We start from the raw sequence: 19,272 nt of genomic DNA, 5'->3' as shown, positions 1-19,272 counted from the left end.
ACCCTTTTTATAATAACAAAAATATTGTGGGAGAGATTTTTTTTTTAATTTAGATATTCGACCTTTAAATTGGTTGAAGATCATTGCAGACCCTACACCCCATTACACAAAAGCTAGATTACACCAGGGGGGGTGCCTGTGGACACTAGATTTAAAGATATCAGATGGTTCCAATCTGACCTTTGACCTAAAAATTTCTCAAGGTAATGGAGTGATGGGTGGAGCACTTGTTAGGGTATCCACAGAACAGGATCTTAAAAATAATGCAATATATATATATATTACAGTATATATACACATGTACTTGTATGTTAATGATTTATCATATGCTGCATTGGACACATATGATTTTATCATGGTTTAAGTATACATGTATCTTATGAGTAATCTTATACCGGTATTGCATGTATGCTCAGTTTATTAAGAAATAAACAATAAGTTTATAAACTTCAATGGGAGAGATAACACAAATGTATATATTAACAAGTAATTTAATTTTTTTTTTTTTTTTTACATATATTGACCAACATTATTTACATCCATTCACCATGTTCATGAATTGGCTGATCAAAATTCAGTCAGTTTTAGATCTATATGATATACCATAAAGGACTTTGAAGTTTCACATTTACAAAAGTTATTCCCCTTCGCAGGGTCGATCTGGGGTCAACCGGCTTAAGACTCTGTTTTCCCTCTTTAACCGTATCAACGTTGAGGGACAATATCTTAGAAATAAAATCTGTATGAACATATTCATTATAATTTTCATGTTGCCCCCATACTCTGGCAATACAGATACAGATCGTGATTGTCCAATATTTTTTGAAGATTGAAAATATATTAACAAGTAACTTACAAAAGGACAAAGTGGGAAAAATGAGCGATACGCCGGCAATTGGAGAAAACTCTTAGGAATGTGAAATTCGTCTATTGGTGATGACAATTCCTGTTTTAATGTCACTGAAAAATTAAGAGACATTAAAAATTTAAGCCCTGATTGTCATACACGCATGCTGTTTGTTCATCCATATAACCTTTTAGTATCATAAAATTTACCAAAATTTAATACTTCAATATAATTTCATTGAATATATCTATAAAATAAAGGAAACTCTAAAAAATTAATGAAAATTTACCAAAATTTAATACTTCAAATAATTTCATTGAATATCAGAAATTATTCCATTGGAGAGAAAAAATATCTATCATATTTCATATAAAATATATGCATGAGCCTTTTTTATGCATTTAAAACATATGGTATGTGCCTCATTTCCCCAAGAAATTTTCAAAGACAATGGACTATCTGTAAGCAGAAATCATTGCTGTTTACTTACACTGGAAAAATTTATGAAAATAACTAATTTCCTATTTTTCTAATTTTGAATAATGCTAAAAATAATTTAATCTATCAAAAATAATCTAACTGACTGTAAAATAACATTTTTCATAATCTTAATCTAAGGGCAGATCACTCTAACTTCATAAAACTACCTATATTAAAGTAAACTCTTTAGTGTGCAGTTTTTAGAGCTTCCTTTAAGTAATCAAAATACTGACCAGCAAGAAATCAGTTAATAAGCATTTCCTTTTTTTCATTCAATTTTTTGGAGAGAGCTCAGTTTTTTTCCTTTTCAATTCAGGTTCAAGATGACAAAGTTTTATTGAAGTGTATGTATTAGAGAACTGATTGTATGTCAATCATAGCAATACACACATAACATGGAGGGGGTAAATTGTTTCAACCCTAGCTTTTACATAAAACTTCTTGTAGCTCACAGCTGATAAACCACAGTTCAGTATTTAAATAAAATTTAGAATCTTTTTTTTTCCAGGCAATTGTCATATACATACTAATCATGAATGAATTACCACTTACCAAATGACCACATCCTGAATCATCATACATTTTCTATGATTTTATCTCACTGGTTTTCTTTTAACGTCACACAGTTTTCTTCTCTCTGAAATGATAAATTATGTCCAGGTACTATTGCATTCTAATTTAAACTAATTATGTAATAGCATTAGCAACAACCGTGATGGAAGAAAAAATAACCAGAGGTCTCTGTCGAGACTGTAGCTCTAAAGACTGATGCACAGAATTATGTATAGTCTACTTGTGTGCCAAGTTATATTGAAATCAGACTAAAATTTAAGGAGGAGTAGTGTTTGCAGACAGACGGACAGACAGACAGACGGCCGGACGCATTACTATCGCATAAGCTCTTCCTGGTCTCCGACCAGTAGAGCTAAAAACAAGATGCGCTTGTGAAACACAGCAACAAAGTTTGAAAATGCAATTTTTTTTAGCATACAGGTCACAGTCAAGATCACATAATCATTGTCCTTGTTGCCATTTGAAAGCACTTCATTAGTGAAGTATGCATACTAAATATGAAGCCACTATAGTTCTAAAGTTATGGTGAAGGTTTAAGTTGACGACAGACACTCAGACAGACACACAGATATACAGTTATGGCAAAAGTTTGAACATTATAACTTGGTATCACACAGCCACTTCGAGGTATCAAGGGTAAAATTCATAGCACAGCGGGACTGCATTTTGACTTCAAGGGATCAAGGGTTTCAGAGATCAGGAGTTCGAGAAATCAAGAGCAAATCTGCTTAGTTATATAGGAAAAAAATCGGGACCTAAGACTCACTTCAAGTGATCAAGAACTTCTGAGAAATTGAAGTTCAAGCCATCAAGAGTTACTTGTATATACAGATATAAGAAGCATGTTATTATTTGCAATTTTGACCCAATGACAGCTAAATCTGTTCAGTAAGACAATACCGTGTACATGTATGTACAGTTTTATTGTGCATTATTTGCTATACATTGACCTACTCAGGTCAATAATTGTGAAAAAACTGTTAATTCATGCTGATGATTCATTTGCATTTCTTGACATACTATCAATATTAATTAACTATTAGGCTTTTTTTTTTTAAATCTTCATCTCAACAGGTTAGACATTACAAAAAAAAATCTTTTGAGCAGTAAACTATTTCAATAAACAATAAAACAAACCTAATTTCTTCAGAAAAGTGGACAGGCTTTCACCTACATTCACTTTTTATGTATGTTTTTCCTCCATATCATCGACAGACCCTGCATATGATTAAGGGTTATGCAATCTATTCCTACTGTTCTGATGAGGATATCCTTCATGAATAATCGGATAAGCTGAGATTGTAAAAATGTCGATGCTTTTATCAAAGTTTTGAACCAAAAATATTTAATTTATACCTTGATATAAGTCGTAAGTTCCAAAAAACAAGAGTTGGCTATCCGAAAAGTCAGAAATCACATGTATTCAAACCGGATGTTCTACAGTCTGAATTTAACTACGAAACCATGCTCGGTGTAACTATTATCATCCGGATAATTTGAGCGGGGTTAAAAATATTTTTTTTCATTCCGAAAAGTATTCATTTATATATAGAGAGAGAACATACATTTTTTTAATAAACTTGATAAAAAGCGAAACGTTGCCATTTTACAACATACAGCATGCACATGCACGGTGCCTTTGGGGCCTCCATAATCAAAGTTATGCTATATATCACTGTCTCAAATTTTTTTCTCTCTCTCTTTATCTCTGCAATATATACACTCAACAATTTAAAACTTAGGTATCCAACTTTTCAAAATGGCGTCAGAACAAAAGTTGCCTCCGATAGTGAAGATTTGTTGTTGCCAAATATTACAACTATTTACCGTAAAAAGTTAACAAATGTATACGTACACTAATCCTTCATCGTTGGCCATTGCATTTATCACAGTCTTAAAGACACTGGGTGGTGAAACCATCTTAACTTTTCACATTTACCAGCTGCTTACACCTTCTTCTTCGTCCTTCTCGATCCTCCAAAAATGGCGCCTTGGGAAATTGACCAATGAAATAAAGCGCCCAGAGAGCGATGCAGGATGGGAAATATAAACTGTTTTCAAGTGTGATTTTGAGATCTTAATATTAGAATTTAATTAAGTTTTCCGCTTTTCATGGAATAAAAAATGGGGCTCCTAAATATTTTTGCCGATATGATGTGAAGGCCTAGTACTGTATATTTAGAAAAAAGCGGTTACATACATGATGCAGAAAAAAATTGTTTCTTGCTTGACACCTCAACTTATTTGCCTTCGGGATATGGGTTTCGGGGCTTGGTTGTTGGTAGTGGCCGTCCTTGCTGAAAGTAACCCCCCCCCTTTCCCCCGCTTCTTTTAACTGTTACATGTATGATTATGAATTTATAATGTCACACCAAAAGATGTTAAATTTTTAAAAGCACATTTTTTTTATTGTGAACTTTCCACAGGAATCATAAAAGGCATGAAAATGAGCTACAATTATAATATGATTATCAAGAACAGTTTTTTTTATTTCAATAGTGATGATTGAAAAGTTCGGTGATTAATAATTCATTGCTAATAAATTGTTGTGGTTTTTTTGGGGGGATTAAATTACTAATTGAACTCCCTCCTTTTTGGGGTTTAATTAGATTTTGCGCCCGTATCAATATTACTGGTGGACCTGCTAGACTTTTCTCTAATTGCTACATGTACATTGTACTTTAAACTTCTTGGCCTTTAGCTAAAATTTCCCACAATTTTAACCCACATCATTTTAACACGTAAAATTGTTAAATGAATCAGAATGTTGAAAACCTTTTTCTTAGGAGAGTTATATCTCTAGGTGGAACAAAACTAACATCTTATCAAAGGCAGGAAAATATAACAGTATTTTAATTCAGTATTTTAGTCGTGATTGGTATAAGTGAAGTCATGGGAAAGATTATGTCGAAAGTCATCTATACTCGTTGATGTGCAGGACGTACTGTACTTATGCATACAGCTTTAGCTGGTCCCGCCCTGTATTTCTTAATGTTTTTTTTTCGTTAAGAAATCTGGTAAGGTATGTTAGTAAAAATAAAATCCCGGTTAGTTTATTACTCTGAACGGAAATTACTTTCCTACAGGCCTGGAGATTCAGTCTATTAGTCACCCAAGTTTTTTTTCAAAAAGAGTCAACTAGCATGTCGGCGAATAAAAATAAAGTAGTGCACAACATAGATAAAGAAATGTTTGTTGAAGTATTGACAAACTTCATACCTTTATAGAATGAAATCAACAAAAACTGAACAAAAATACAATTGTGACAATTATACAATGAATTAATCACAGGTACTTGTACAGATACCCCCCCCCCCCCCCCGATATTCAATCCCAGGGCTTATTAGAATTTTTTTTTCAAAAATTATATTTATAACTCTTATTCATCATGTGTACAATATGAAAAAAATCGCCAAAACCCCAAAACAATCGTTCCACAAAAAAAAAAACCCCACTATACATTATAAGGGAGAAAGGTATGCCACTCCGGTTTGTTTACGTTGTACCTCCACTTTATAAACATGTATTTATTTTATTTCAACCTAAAATGTCGATTCACATCGTCTCTGCATATATTTCTGTCTTCGTGCATGCTTTCGGATTAACTCTGCATCTCGTAAGAATCTATCTTTAAACAGTTTTCCAGTCAGAAGTTGAAATTTCTCTAGGTAATCGCGACGGAAATACACTTATCAGGATAACGTCCGAGAGAGTTTTGGATGACGTAATAATCTCTCTCGGGTTTTATCATACATTCTCTATGCACTTCCGTTGCTTTTACTGAGGGAAATTTCAAACCTTTCTCCCTTATAATGTATAGTGGGGTATTTTTTTTGTGGAGCGATTGTTTTAGGGTTTTGACGATTTTTTCATATTGTACACGTGATGAATAAGAGTAATAAATATAATTTTTGAAAAAAATGTCCAATAAGCCCCGGAATGGAAAATTTTACAAGTACCTTGTTAATTATATAATTCTTTTAATAGATTGCCTTAGCATGTACTACTTTAAAAGCCATTGTTCTTAAGGAAAACAAAATCATGCAAAATATTATAGACTTTTCTTTATTAAAGCAATGGCCTTTGGAGAAAAAAAATGGCTGAAAATTTTAAAGTGACATACATTTAGAAATTGTAATTTCATGTGCAGGCGTTTACTACACGGGGATCTGCGTACATATTTAAACAAAAAAGGAAAGAAAAAAAAGTTTTTTGTGATGAATTATATTATATTAAACATTTATCTAATAAATGTCTTTGTGGTACGTTAGATTACAAATTTCACACAAAAACCCATCAACAATATTAAATACAGTTTTGATTTCACATTGATCTATTAACGTCATTCTGATTTAATATAATTATACACGACGAGAATTAAGATCTATTCAATACCTATAGAAAATTATTTAATTTCTAAAGAGGATAGTTTTATTTTAAATCAGTAATGAAAATTGAAATAAAAATTCTAAATAGTTTGTTCTTTCATTGAACTTCTTAAATGAAGGTTATTTTATAAATATGTTCTCTTGTTTAACTTTATTTATGGAATATACATTTTTTTTAAATGATAAGAGAAACACGAATCATCATCTTAATTCAAAGGGATTTTCGGTCAGAGACTGTGTGTGTACATGCTCGACAACAGCCTATTGTTTCCTTTAGGTACAAAACCGTCTCAATTCACATAGAATATACAAAAAATACACAGTGACAGGTGTCTTCGCGGCACGTGTCTCCACCTGAAATGGCACGTGAGGACAGGTGTCCCTAATTACACAGGCCGACCATAGTGATTTTTTCAAAAGCGTTTTTCTTTTGGTGGGGGGGGGGGAGGGGGGCTTAAGGAAAAAATGAAAAGAAACCCACCCACCCCCAATAATAAAAATAATAATTTGATAAATTAAAAAAAAACAATATTCACTATTAATAGTAAAATACTCAACCCCCCGCCAATTCGATGAATGATTCTTATCTGACCAGTTTATATTAATATATTAATTCATATTAAAACAAAATCTTTATCACTTTCTAAACTTGTATTTAAAAACTTGAAACACTAAAAATGTAATTTTGACAAACCAACTGAAGTATTTTTTTCCTGACGGATTACCCCGGTATATAGAAATGCCAACCTCTGGTATCTAACACAAATGCCTGGTAAGGTACCTTGATGTCTTGCTAAAAAACATGTAATTATGTAAAAATAATTCTTCAATGTCAATTGCAAAATATTGGGAAATTTTTTTTATTATTTTATTGAGGAACGTTTCACCTGTCCTTAATCAGTAATCGTAACTTGACATATTTCTTTATTTACTTTTTAATCGATCTTTTTAGTAAACCTTTTCTGTAAATAATTTCATTAAATGTACCCTTCCTTAGCTCTTACATTTTTTCAAAGGAACATTCATCATAGACAGCTTCAAGAAAGTGGGATCGGGAATGATTGATTTCTACATAACTGCATGCACTTACTTTTTTCTATTCCACTTCACGCATTCTATACGAGTTTACCAAAACTTATGTGATAAATCAAATTCAAAATTAAATTAAATTAAATAAAATTCCGTTAAATAAAATTAAATTAAAATTGAATTGCGTTCACGGTGCTGAAATATTAAATTAATCACACAGAAATACACATCTAGTTATTTTAACTGGTTGAAGTTAATTATTTTGATACAGCATGTAAACACTTTTGAAATATTTCTATAATTGGTAAAAATATGTTAACATAATTAAATATTTAACTTTTTGTAAAAAAAAGGTAGGTGCTTAGCATTGAGATATACTTTCAAAGTTTCCCTGCCTGGGAAACATGGGGAAAACTACACATTGGTGGCTTCCATGTCGGAAATCTGTATGGAAACCACTGAGGCATGTTTACATGGTTTCCTATCTTGGGAAACTTAAACGGAAACCACAGGTTGATTGTTTCCATGTCGGGAATCTAACATGGAAACCACCGGGGCATGTTTCCATGGTTTCCTATCTTGGGAAACTTACGGGGAAACCACAGGTTGATTGTTTCCATGTCGGGAATCTATGTGGAAACCACCGGGGTATGTTTCCATGGTTTCCTATCTTGGTAAACTTACGGGAAACCACAGGTTGATTGTTTCCATGTCGGGAATCTATGTGGAAACCACTATGTGGTTTCCATAAATGGAAACTATATGGAAACTACTGATGTCACGATTCCCATATGTTTTCATGGGTTTCCAAATTTGGGAAACCTGGCTTTTCATCCTGTGATAACCTGATCTGAAAATCTTCAGTTATTTTTATTTAAAGCACCAGTGACAATTCGCAAAAATTTGAAGCGTAGAAATAAATCAACAGCTTTTTGACCCAAATTCGCAAAAATAAATCGACGTAAAAATTTCCAGATTTACGGTATATGGTACGTGGCATTAAACCCCGGAAAAATAATTGTCATATTTAAAGGACAAGTTGCGGCTCATATCTAATTTTTCAATACCATTTTATCCATTTTATAAAATATAATTTTTTTACATACAATTTTACATACATTTTCCTTACATCACTAAAAGTTGGGGGGGGGGGGTGCAACCAACGTTTCAATGAACATTTCATATGGTATATGTATTGGGGAAATTTAGTGGGGGGGGGCAAAGCAATAAGTATTTAAAACTCCAAATGGTTTCCTTTACTGTATATTGAATTTAGAAAACTATTTTTGTGTAATGTCACAGCATAGGTCACAGAAAACTTTCATGTATAAATTATGCCCCGTCATCTTATTTCTGCCTTAACAATGTTATATTGAGTTTTTTTTTAAATATCATAATCTAAAAAAATAGCAATAAAATGTTGATAACTCATTTTGAAAACATAATGATACGGATACATTTCTTCCTTTGCTAGGTTACATGGTACTCCCTGTGTCAGAGCTACGACAACCTTCTTTCATCAACCTCTTGAAAGAACCAGATAGTAAGCACGTCAAGGAACTAGAGAAAGAATTCCAAGAAAGACCAGGGAATTACTTTCAGCTGATGGTTGTAAATGCTTATGGAAAATTAAAGGAGGACAATTTTGAGTCATGTACTCTCGAGGTGATTCAATGAAATAACTCCAGAGAGGCTCTTCAAAACATTATATCTAAAGCCCCCAATCCATCTTTGTTTTAGAAGAGAATGTGAATCGTCAACACAAATTTAAACCCTTATAGGCTGAGAATGTTGCCAACCAACATAACCAGGTCAGAAAGTTTGGTACTGACCTTGACCTGATAGATAGAGCTGGCTGTTTTAGGTATGCTCTGTAGAAAAAGCTTGCTATACCGATGTCAAGGACACAGTTACTAAAAAGACCCCTGCACAGAAGGACACCATTCAAAAATGGAAGGAGGGGCTACAGCTGTGTGTTGCAGGAGCAGTCAGTGTAAGTTAATTCTTTCACTTTGTTTGATTGCACAATAATGATACGTACTTATGGCCAACAAAGAGTTTACAAATATAATGTAGGTGTATTCAATGTATTCATAAATAATTCTATGATATGTCAATGTTTTCTTTATAGAGAAAAACACTTAACCGATTCAGGTTTGAAATAAAATAAGCACAACTGGACACTGAAATTTGGAATGAATTTCTGGAGTTTCAAAAGAAATTAAAAAAAGAAGTAAAGAAAGAGAAGATCAGTACGCGACTGTTAAAGCCATTAAATGAAATTCCACCAGAAGACATGCTAAGAGTCTCAAGGAGTACAACACAGAAACTATTAACTTCAGGCAGCTGATCTCGCTCTGTATGGAGTCAAAATCGTAAATACATTTATTCATTATATTGAACAAATCAAATTTAATTTAATTTTTATTTTACTTTTAGATTGATTTTTATTGTTATTAATTGTATCAATATATTTTCTTATTTTTAAAATTGTTAACAGCAATGAAGCTAACAAAACGCAGTAGTGTTATGCTTGTAAAAGGGGGCGGGGCCTAATTTATACGGGAAAAGTTTACTGTGACAACACAAAAATATAACTTTTATGTATTTCTCATAATACCTGAAAATGAAATAATGTGCGATTTTTATTTGTGTTAACCTTGGCAGTAACTTTTGAACAGTCAGGGCCCTCATACTTCATATTTGTAAACTTTGTGACTAGGCCTTTTCTTTAGAAACCAACAACCTTCACCCAGGCCATAATTTCGGTATCAACATGTTTGATTTGCATAAAAGACCAAGATGTGTTTGTGAAACACTGATGCCCTTGTATGGCAACATAGCAAAGATTAAACTTTTCTTTAATGCAAAGAAAAAGGTATGGTTTCCATACAAATGTTGCCCTGTTATTTTCTAAAAAATGAAACTAGTGTTTCAGTTGGAGTCATGCTTTTTAATTAATTGAAATTCAATGCAGAAAAATTATACAAATCATTTTTCTCAGAAGTGTGTGTTTTAAATGCTAATAATGACGTCATAAACATTGCATTTTCCCGTATTTTTAGCTCTACTGGTCAGAGACCAGAAGAGCTTATGCGATAGTAATGCGTCTGTCTGTCCGTCTGTTTGTCTGTCCGTCTGTCTGTCTGTAAACAATTTTTCAAAATGCTACTCCTCCTACAGTTTTGGTCCGATTTCAATATAACTTGGCACACAAGTAGACTACACTAAGATACACAATTCTGTTTATCGGTTTTTGATTTCGATCAACAGTGTTGCCGTGGTTACTAAAAATAGAAATTTCTGTGAAATTCTTTCAAAATGCTACTTCTACTAAAGTTAGGACTGATTTCAATAGAACTTGGCACACAAGTAGACTACACTAAGATACATAATTCTGTGTATCGGTTTTTGATTTCGATGAACGATGTTGCCATGGTTACTAAAAATAGAAATTTCTGTGAAATTCTTTCAAAATGCTACTCCTTGTACAGTTTTAGTTTGATTTCAATATAACTTGGCACACAAGTAGACTACAACTAGATACATAATTCTGTGTATCGGTTTTTGATTTCGATGAACGGTGTTGCCGTGGTTACTAAAAATAGACATTTCTGTGAAATTCTTTCAAAATGCTACTCCAAATACAATTTTTAGCTCTACTGGTCAGAGACCAGAAGAGCTTATGCGATAGTAATGCGTCCGTCGTCCGTCCGTCTGTCTGTCTGTCCGTCTGTCTGTAAACAATTTTTCAAAACGCTACTCCTCCTACAGTTTTGGTCTAATTTCAATATTACCGGTACTTGGCACACAAGTAGACTACACTAAGATACATAATTCTGTGTATCGGTTTTTGATTTCGATGAACAGTGTTGCCATGGTCACTAAAAATAGAAATTTCTGTGAAATTGTTTTAAAATGCTACTCCTCCTACAGTTTTGGTCTGATTTCAATATAACTTGGCATACAAGTAGACTACACTAAGATACATAATTTTTTTTATCGATTTTTGATTTTGATGAACGGTGTTGCCATGGTTACTAAAAATATAAATTTCTGTGAAATACTTTCAAAATGCTACTCCAAACACAATTTTAGTCTGATTATAATATAAATGTTGCATGCAAGTAGACTGCACTAAGAACATAAAGAGAAATTAATTAAGGATCATTATTCTATTTATTGTTGTTGAAAAGTTTCTACTTTTCTCTTCCTTTGCTATAAGTACAAACCAGTAGAGCTTCAGTCTCGACAGAGACTTCTGGTTGTCTGATTATAATTTAAATGTGGCATGCAAGTAGACTGCACTTAGAACATAAAGAGACTTAATTAAGGATCATTCTATTTATTGCTGTTGAAAAGTTTCAAGACTTTTCTCTTTCTATTAGCTCCTTTGCTATAAGTACAAACCAGTAGAGCTTTAAACTTGATACAGACTTCTGGTTTTTAAAAGTTGCAGAAGACACCAATTTTCAATTAAATTTCCTTTCAGAAAACATTGTCCACAGGCATCGCCCACAAAGATCTTGAGATATGCGATTTGTTATTGAATTTTGCACAACATATCAAGCAAGAAGTCTCTGTCTGAGACTGTAGCTTTACTGATTTGTACTTATAACAAAGGATGAGAAAAGAAGCCATTGCCATCACACGAAAAACCTAGGATGACTAGCGTTTTAAAGGAATTTCAAAGAACATTCAATTTTTAGTAACCAAGGCAACATCATTCAAAATTAAAATCCAATGCAACGGACTATCTTAGTGTTTACAATCTACTTGTGTGCCAAGTAATATTGAAATCAAATCAAAACTGTAGGAGGAATAGCGTTTTAAAGGAATTTCAAAGAAAATTCTATTTTTAGTAACCATGGCAACACCGTTCACCAAAATCAAAAACAAATGCACTATTTTATGTATCTTAGTGTAGTCTACTTGTGTGTTACGTAGATTGAAATCAGACCAAAACTGTAGAAGGAGTAGCATTTTAAAGGAATTTCACAGAAAATTCTATTTTTAGCAACCATTAGCACCGTTCATCGAAATCAAATCCATGCACTATTTAATGTATCTTAGTGTAATCTACTTGTGTGTTACGTATATTTAAATCAGACCAAAACTGTAGGAGGAGTAGCGTTATAAAGGAATTTCAAAGAAAATTTTATTTTTAGTAACCATGGCAACACCGTTCACCGAAATAAAAAACCGATGCAATACTTTATGTATCTTAGTGTAGTCTACTTGTGTGCCAAGTAATATTGATATCAAATCAAAACTGTAGGAGGAGTAGCGTTTTAAAGGAATTTCAAAGAAAATTCTATTTTTAGTAACCATGGCAACACTGTTCATCGAAATCAAAAACCGATGCACTATTTTATGTATCTTAGTGTAGTCTACTTGTGTGCCAAGTAATACTGAAATCAGACCAAAACTGTAGGAGGAGTAGCGTTTTAAAGAAATTTCAAAGAAAATTCTATTTTTAGTAACCATGGCAACACCGTTCATCAAAATCAAAAACCGATGCACTATTTTATGTATCTTTATGGAACGCCGTCACTGCCTTAGAGCAGAACACAACGATTCGATTGCGCTACTCCTTCCATTACATTATGTCAACCTTACATTACATCATGTCAACTCTTAATGACATTTACTCACACTACTATTGTATTGTGTCAACCTTCCATTAATATCACGTCAACTCTTTAGACATTAACCCACAATACTATTGCATTATGTCAACCTTCCATTATATCATGTCAACTCTTTATGACATTAGTCCACACTACTATTGCATTGTGTCAACCTTTCATTACATTATGTCAACTCCTTATGACAATTACACACACTACTATTGCGTTATGTCAACTTTCAATTACATTATGTTTAGTCTTTATGGCATTAACTCGCACTTTAATTACATTGTGCCAATCTTCCATTGCATTATATCAGCTCTTTATGACATTAAGTCAAAACAATTTTACGTGGTGTAAAAATGTTTTTATATATTTTCAACTCATTATTACATTATCTGCACTCTCTCTATTTTGGTCTAAGTAGTTCATTACATGATGTGAATTTATCTTTAACTCAATATCAATTCGCTATAATACGATGTCAGAATTTCATTACATTATCTGAAAAAATTGTCACATGTGGTCAATTCTTTTACTACTTTATGCCTTCAATATGCTACATGACGACGTGAATCAATTTCATGATGTGAATTTGCCCTACTTTTTGACAAATCGTTATTACGTTATGTCATTGTGTCTTTACATTGTGTCAAAAATGCTAAGCCTCTTGTCAGCATACATGTATCTTAGGCTATTTCATCTCATATCAGATGTGAAAAGCTCATGTCATACTGTGCGCACTCTTCTACATTATGTCGATTCACTATTACGGGTATCCTCGGCCTTTATATGAGCATAACGTATTTTCCGCTTTCCGAAAGCACTAAAAATGGCGGGAGAGAAAACTGTCATAAATTAAATTCTCAGCGATTTGGGAATTGCGTGTTTAAATGAAAACTTTAAGCTAAAAATGATTTAGCAATCTTGAAACATGCAAAGCCTTAACACTGCGACTGTGAATTAAAGTCACGCGCCGAAATTCAATGGCGTTTACTTTTATCTGATAATTAAATAAATCAAATATGAGTCGTGCAGCATTTTTTTTCTGAATTGCTTTTTTTTAAATAAAAGTCTTAAACTTCTGATCTTACTCAGAACACTGAATTTTTTATCAGTCTTTAACTCTCCTTTTTTAAAGTGTAAACAGATATCGTATAACACACGTGCACTGGCGGGTTGGGGAGGGGGGCAGAAATCCCGCCCTACCATCTTTAGTCACCAAAATATACATAAAATTAATAAATTTATTAGTTTTACAATGTAGGACATTGCATTACTTTCAAATTAAGTTTAGCTGAATTAAATTGAAAACTTTTTTCTATAAAACTATAAAGCTTGCCCGGGAGTTTTTCCACTTTCCCCCTTTGGTCACCAACTCTATACCGTCCCCCTTCTTTCAAGATTCCCATATGTGCCACAAATATGTGCCCATGCATGCTTATTAAGGCATATTCAATTGATTTAGAAGAGGGACTGGTAGATTTTTGTAACAGAATTCTGTCTTGGACTGGTTGAAAAAATTACTGTAACTAATTCCGTGACATAGCATTTATTTGAAAGAGGATGTCAGCCAGAAAGAAAAAAATTATTTACCCGAAAAAAACTCGACAAGCCCAAAAAATTGTCCAAGCCCGAAAATCCTATTTCGGAGAGGGGGTCCGACTTCGATCAGTCCTATATTTTTTCAGTTATACTACACTACCCCTAGTGGACTATACTTCAACAACAAGTGGGGGTGGGGGCTGTACTTTCAATAAACATTACATTTTCTAAAATAAGGTTATGTCTGGGAAAAGAGGGAGCTGATGTTATTGTGTATAATTCGTCCTACTCAATCGGAACCCCCCCCCCCCCCTCTTACGAGTCATTAAAACACGGTCGTCAATATTCATTATTATATACATGTACTAGGATCATACAGCTTTAGATAATGTAAATGTATTTTCACATCAAAACTTTTGGAATCAACATGATAAAGAGTTAACACAATATAATTAAAGATATTTTTTAAATCACATAAGAAAGAGTTGACATAACGTAATTATATATCCACATCACGGAATAGAGTTTTGACATAAATTAATAAAGTGTTGATATAATTAAAGATATGTTACATTATGTTATACACTTTTAACACCAAAAAAGAACCTACATAAAGGTAAATGTGTTCACCTCACATCATGATGCTCTCTCAAAAAATAAAGATAAATCCATATCACAAAATTTAAGGTTTGGGTAAAAATAGCATTTTCATTCTCCAAAAGGAATGGACTTTTGACTTCATGTAATAAATTTTAAATTATAAACAAATTTACTTGACGAAATGAAATTTTGACCCTCACATATTAAAGAAATAAATAATAAAAAAAACATTCATTTCACAAAAAATTTTTTAAAAATGTAACATATTTTCACTTCATATAATGAACTTCCAATTTAAGTTATAAATTGTAACAAAAATGGAAAAAAGGGTTTTTACTTCATGTAATGTAGCATTACATGATGTAAAGATATTTTTACATCACCCCAAAAGAAATTGACATAACGAAAGATGTGTTCACATCACGTAATGATAGATTGACATAATAAATACATAGCTATAGTTTTATGCTATAAGGCAGGAGGCGTTCCATATATTTTAGTGTAGTCTACTTTGTGCCAAGTAATATTAAAAGAACCAAAACTGGGGAGGATGCTTTTAAAAAAGGAATTTCAAAAAAATTTATTTTTAGTAACCTTTTAAACCTTTAATCAAAACAAAAACCGATGACTATTTTATGTATCTTAGTGTAGTCTACTTGTGTGCCAAGTTATATTAAAATCAGACCAAAACTGTAGGAGGGTAGCGTTTTGAAAAATTGTTTACAGACAAACGGAAAACCCAAAAACAAAAACAGACGGAGGGAGACGGACACCTTACTATCGCATAAGCTTTTTGGTTTCCCGGTAGAGCTAAAAATGAACGAGGGCGACGGCTGTGGACACTTTTTTTCAAAAGGAAAATCACCTTTGAAATGGGCCTTTTTGAGGCTTTTTTTTTAAAAAATAAGAAATCTTCACATTAATGACGTCATATTAAAAAATGGAAAACCCTTTAAGCCATATTCTTTCCTGTTTTATCACAGTCATTTTTAAAACTAATATTTTAAAACCAAAGTTTCAAAACTTTTTGATGTCATTATATTTTTAGTGCGCAATAAACTAAAACCATACCTTCTTCTTTTAATTAATTGGTAAAAAAAGGGGTAGTCTCAAAAAGCAGGCCAAAGTTGTTTAATAATTACCAAAATCTCCAAGATTAATGAAAAAAGGGTAAAGGTAATTGGTATCCAATGAAAAGTCTTCCCCAATAGAATCTCATGTACAGTATGGAAGCCCTACCCCTAACCGTTAAGAAGTTATGGCCAAGGTGATTTTTTTCAAAAGTAGGTCAAACTCCAAGATCTTTTTCCGCTATAAATAAAAAATCTGTCACAAGGATTGAATATGTAAATAAAAGCACTAGCCCTAACTCTTAAAAGTTTGGTCAAGATTTCTTTTTAAAGTGGGTCAAACTAACGGTCAAACCCAACCCTCTTACCGTTCAAAATTAGGGCCCAAAGGGTTTAAAGTTTTTTAATAAAAGGGGGGGAAAAATTTCCAAGGTAAAGGGGTCAACGTTGTTGGTATCCAATGAAATGTTTTAAAAAAACAAGAGGCCCATGGGCCTTATAGGTCACCGGGAGTATTGTGTAACAACTTTCAAACAATTAATTTTGGGTTTTGTGTTTAAACCGGATTCCATAAAATTTCCCCAAAATTTTACAATTTTGAAAGAGCCACCATTCTTATCATAATTATTAATTTTAATTTTACTCTATTTACTTAATACCCAGAGGTAGATCAGAGTAAAAAAAGAAAATGTATTTCCCACTTTATAACCATTGTGCCCTCCCCCAAAGGAACCATTCCCATGGCCAAATATTTAAAAATTTTAAATTTTATCAAAAAAGTGGTTAAATTAAATTTTCCAAAGAGAAAATTTTCAAAGCATTTATTTATTTTCAGGCTATGTAACCCCCCCCCCCCCTTTGACCCGGGGGGAAAAAAAAGGGCTCTTTCCCGATGCACCTTTCTTCATCATAAATATATATATCTTGGATTATTGGTTTAAAAACCCCCAAAAAAAAAATTTAAAAAGAATAAAAAAATTTTTTAAACTAATAATCAATAGACCCCCAATTTAACCCCCCAAACCCCCTGACCCTGGGGCCAAAAAATTACTTTTTTGGGAAAGGGGCCCTTTTGCTATCATAACTATGTGCTTAGTTAGTTAATCTAATACCCAGGAGCAAGAAAAAATTTTCAAAGAAATAATGCATTTTCACTATATAATCTTGAGCCCCGCCCTAACACCAGAACCCCTACCCTGGGGCCAAAAAATTCACAAATCGGGAAAGGGGGGCACTTTTCTCATCATAACTATGTGCTTAGTCAGTTTATCTAATACCCAAGAAGAAAGAAGATTTTCAAAGAAATAATGCATTTTCATATATAATCTATAGACCCAACCCTAGCACTAAAAACCCCTGACCCTGGAGCCATGAATTTCACAATTTTTAAAAACTAATGCTCATTACATTCATCCCAATATTTTTTGCTTGATGCCAGAAGTAAAGAAAAATTTTAATTAATTTAGTGGCTTTGGCCCCCCCCTCAGGCCCCAGGGAGGCGGGGACCACAAAATTCAAAAAAATTTCCCCAATTTTGCCCTCCCTGGATGCTGTATCCCAAATTTGGTTGAAATTGGTTCAGTGGTTTTAAGAAGAAGCTGAAAATGTTCAAATGTTAACACACGACGTTTTAGGAGAGAGGACGAAAACGGATAGCAATAGGTTACCTGAGTTTTTCAGGTGACCTAAGAATAAAAAAAAACCGAAAATTCGATTGCAAATAAGACTCTAAAAAGTTAACATAAGAAGATTCTCGGGGTTTCTGATTGACAATATCTATGTGGTTTTTGGAGACCAGGTTTTCCCAACAATTTTTTAAAAAATTCCCATGGGTAAAAATTTTGGGCTCCTTTATTAGCAGACTTATTTTTATATTCATTTTAAGGAATTTATGCAAAATCTTATGCGTAAAAAAGGAAAATTTTCCCCTCCCTGGACCTTCAACTCCACATTTAGATATATCGACGACGTATTGTCAATTAATAACGATAATTTTCATTCCTACGTCGACACGATTTTCCTGGGGGGCTTGAGAAAAAAAATTTCCACAGAGTCTAAACATTCTGCTTCATATTTGGGAAATATTTTACTTAAAAAAAGACACTAAGGAATTTAATAACAAACCCTATGGAATAGAGTGATGACTTGAACTTTTTATCTTCAACCCCCTTACTTATGCAGCAAATACTTTTATCACCTGCATACGGAGTATTTTTCCATTTTTTGATACGAAAAGAGTGTCTACTATGAACTATTTTTTAAAACCCAGGTAAATTATTGACAAGCAAGTCGATAAAACAATATCAGCAGTCTCTTTTAAAGTCAAAATTTTTGAAAATTTCTATGGTGGATACAATGACCTCGTCAAAATTTAAATTTGTCATAGTCAAATGCTACGGGACGTTTTTCATACCAATTGTTAGTCCATTTTTTAATACACTAATTGAGAAAATTTTTTTCCGTTTTTTCCCCTTTTATGACAACGAGCACGCGGCGGGTGTGACCGGTGGGGCGGGAATGCCATTTCCTCCATCACCCGACCCCACCTCTGATGTTTCGGAGGTGGTGTTTGCTCTGCTTTTAAATTTTTATATTTTTTAATGGACGTTGAATTTGAAACTGTTCGTTATTTCCATATCCTTTATACATATGTGAAGTATAAATGTCTTGGTATCTACTTTTTAAAAAGATATGGCCAATGTAAAATTTTCATGTTAAAGTGTGTCAAACTCCAAGGTCAAGGTAAAAAGGTCAAATTTTGTGGTAAAAAAAAGAAAGATCTTGTCACAAGGAATACACATGTGAAATATGAAAATCCTTCCCATAAAATCAAAAGTTATGGGCAAGGTTTAGGTTTCTGCGGACAAACAGAAAAAAGCGGCAAAAAAACTTTTCCAAAAAAATTCTTTACGGGGGACATAAAAATTATTCTTTGTGCCCTACGGGGGCATCCGTGTTTCACAATTACATATGTTCCCCAAAAAAAATTTTTACTTGTCCCCTTTGGGGTTTTATTTAAAAATAAAAGTTATACATCTTTTTTTAGACCTACTAAAACCGTTTCCCAAACCCTATCTGGCACTAACTATCTTTGGGGGAACAAAAAGGGG

At 33.0% G+C, this 19,272-nt stretch overlaps 1 long non-coding RNA gene across 1 annotated transcript; it reads right to left on the bottom strand.

Annotated features, from left to right (window-relative positions):
- Window positions 1-875: 875 nt before the first annotated feature.
- On the bottom strand, window positions 876-3,881 carry LOC134255702 (uncharacterized). Its single transcript, XR_009989610.1, has 3 exons — window positions 3,756-3,881; window positions 1,880-1,964; window positions 876-960 (listed from the first exon to the last, which is right to left on the bottom strand). It is a non-coding gene; the product is annotated as an uncharacterized LOC134255702 (long non-coding RNA).
- Between the last annotated feature and the right edge of the window lie 15,391 nt (window positions 3,882-19,272).

This window comes from Saccostrea cucullata, unplaced genomic scaffold (genome assembly GCF_032062105.1).
Source record: "Saccostrea cucullata isolate Sc308-1 unplaced genomic scaffold, CSIRO_AGI_Scuc_v1 ctg3421, whole genome shotgun sequence".
NCBI lineage: Eukaryota > Metazoa > Mollusca > Bivalvia > Ostreida > Ostreidae > Saccostrea > Saccostrea cuccullata.
The sequence above is the reverse complement of the archived record's forward strand: the minus strand, read 5'-3'. Positions and strand labels throughout refer to the sequence as shown.